General features: G+C 32.9%; 1 long non-coding RNA gene across 1 annotated transcript; it reads right to left on the bottom strand.

Moving 5' to 3' along the window:
* Positions 1-46: 46 nt before the first annotated feature.
* LOC136065843 (uncharacterized) lies at positions 47-1398 on the bottom strand. The gene is made up of 2 exons (XR_010627462.1): positions 1041-1398; positions 47-272 (listed from the first exon to the last, which is right to left on the bottom strand). It is a non-coding gene; the product is annotated as an uncharacterized LOC136065843 (long non-coding RNA).
* Positions 1399-3020: the final 1622 nt, after the last annotated feature.

Here is a 3020-nt window from a genome sequence, read left to right as displayed (position 1 = left end):
AAGTAAACCAAAGTACCAAACACAAACAACATTAGAACAAATTAAATAGAAGCATGGCCAAAAGTTATCTGGACAAAGCAGAAACCAATATTACAAAGAGTGTTCTTAAAATATTTCAAAGAGCAGAAACCAAACATAGCCTTTTGCAAGGTATGGGAGAGGCGTTTGATAGGCAAACTTACCCCAAATTTTGGAAGGGTTGGTTTTTGGATTGAGCCCACATTACATCAGTTGGGTAGTTGGGCACTTTCCATTTCAACAAGGTCCAACCTCTACAAAGTAACAAAAACAATGAAAGTTAAACAGCAAATTACACACACACACACACACACACACACACACACACACATTAGAAATAAAAAAGAAACATAGATTAAAATTCATCATACTTGAAAATGTAGTGAAAAAGAAAATACGATCAATAACAGTTAACCAAGGATCTATGACCTATTACCAAATGATTTAATGTGTTTTCAAATTGTCTTATACTTGTGTTTAGTCAAATATGCTCAACTTCTACACCCTATTTTGCATATTGCAAATGGTTGTATGTCAACCTAAAGATAAAAGAATTTATTATGAACTCAGAATGTAGCAAACAATTAAGAAAAAAAAAAATCTTTTTTTTACTAGAAAAATGACGTCCTTTTTTCTATGACTTCAAAGGGAACCTGTGATGAAATGAGTCAAAACAATCAGTATAGTTTGATTCTCAATGAACACTCATTTACACTAGAAAGCATATCAATATAGCTTTCAAAATTTTAACATACACACAAACTGATAGTTAAAATTAATGAAACCATCAGGACCAACTTCATAAATACACCCAATTAGTTTCAAAGCTTGTAAGAGACAATTTCACAAACACCTTCCATGCGATAAAAATCAACATTTGAACTAACTTTAAACAGACACCTACTGCCAAGCCTATACAAATTCTTGCATTTTATGTGCAAATAAAGCAGTAACACACATGACACACCCATAAGCATTGAGGAAGACAAGAACTAAAGGAGAGAGAGAAAAAAGAATGTTACTTGCTGCAAGAAGTTGAAGTTGGGTTGCTTTGGGCGAGGTGAAGTCTTGGGGTTGATGGAAAGGGTGTGGTTTGAGAGAGAGAAACCGAATAACTAACAACGATTTTTATGAACCTCGTAAGGTTATTTTTTGGGCCCAACTTCGGTGCTCGTTTGCTTAGTTCACAACTCTTTCACACTCTCAACAGCCTCGTAGCTCTAATAAAACAGTTAAAGGCCCGATAGTACGTTTCATATTATCCATTATGATCATGTAAAGACCTTCATTTTTTCTTTTTCTTTTTTTAATCTAAATAAGAAACATTGTAGCTCAATTGAGTGACAGATACTTTAAACTCCTATTCATGTTTCCACAATTTAGCTTAACTTGAACCCAACTCATATATATATATATATATATATAAATTTCGATAATTAATGGTTAGGGGATTTGAACAGAAGATATATACATTAAAAACATTTGGATGTGCAAATCAATTGATTTATTAGACTCTAGAAATAAGAATTAAGAATTATAAAAAACAATGAAAATTAAATGGCAACTTATGGTTTCTATTTATAATTTTTTGGAGTATAAGATGTTTGGACAAATAGCAACGATAGTTGTGTTCCAATTTTATAGCTATGATTAGGGGTGTCAAATGGGTAGGTTTGGAGCAGGCATAATTGGGTTGGATATATAAAATCCATTTACCCATTAAAACCCATTTAACTAATTACTTCTAACTCCAACCCAACCCAACCCAACCCAATCCAATCCAATTATAATGGATAAACCCCAACACACCCAATTATCAAAATTACCAAAATGCCCATAAACCCAGTAACAGCTCAGTCACAGGAAAATAGAGGAATAAGATAAGAAAAAAAAAAATAAGTGATCATCTCTGGTTGCTTCCATCTCAACTCAGTTGAGCTGAGAAAAAATCAACCATTGAAGCCCACCGTTTGGTTGCCGAGAAAAAAAAAAGGAAACAAAAATAAAAGAAGACAAAACCTCAATTTCTTAAACTTTCTCGGCAACCAAACAGAGGACAACGATGGCCAGTAATTACAAACAAACACAGAGAGCATAGTACTGATAATGGAACACTATATCTTCAAAACAAGTTGGACAGGAGAGAATGCAGAGTTTGTTTGGCAAAAAAAAAAAGTATTCCGAATTTTAATTTCTATATTTCCTCAAAATCAGAAAAAAGGTAATCCAAGAAAATTCAAAGAAGAAATTTGAATGGTGCAAAAAGATAAGCTTTCTTTTCCGACTACGCTTTCATTTTCTTAGCCACCAACGGAAATGAAAAGAGAAAAATCATCGAAGAGACGTTTAAACAGACACATGAGTTTCAGTGCAGTAAAACTTAGGGAAAACGAAAACAAGAACAGAAATGAAACGAAACGATAACATAAAGCCAGAAAGATAAGCATTCTTTCTCGGACTCCACTTTCCTCTTTGTCTTTTTTTTTTCTCACGAACCAAACAAAAAACTAAGGGAAGAGAAAAGATTACCGGAGTGTCGAAAGAGAGGCAGCATTCTTGCTTGTAGATGCGATTGGTGGGCTCCGACTAACAGTGCAAAGTGGTGAATAGAAAAAAAGAAAAAAAAAAAATCACTGGGTCTCCAACTAAAACGTGATTGGAGGGCAAGAAAATGAGGGAAAATGAATGAAACACTAGGTCTCCAAATGGTTTTTTTTTTTTTTTTTATAAATGGAAAGGGCTGGGTTGAATTTGGATATATTGTTTTTGAGATAAGTGGGGGGTTTAATGGGTTTGTAACTAAAACCCAATAATCATTAGGTCTAATTGGGTTGATGCTTATTTAATCTAATTAATAATTGGGTGAATTTGAGTTCAATTAGATTGAGTGAATTTGGATAGGCAAATGAATTTAAGCTTCTTTTTTTTTTTGTCACTAGTTATGATAGATTTGTTATCATTTGTTAGAATGCAAAAAAAAAAAAAAAAAAAAAAAAAAAAAA

Source organism: Quercus suber, unplaced genomic scaffold (genome assembly GCF_002906115.3).
Source record: "Quercus suber isolate HL8 unplaced genomic scaffold, Cork oak 2.0 scaffold_1220, whole genome shotgun sequence".
Classification (NCBI taxonomy): domain Eukaryota; kingdom Viridiplantae; phylum Streptophyta; class Magnoliopsida; order Fagales; family Fagaceae; genus Quercus; species Quercus suber.
This window is presented reverse-complemented; position numbering and strand designations above follow the sequence as displayed.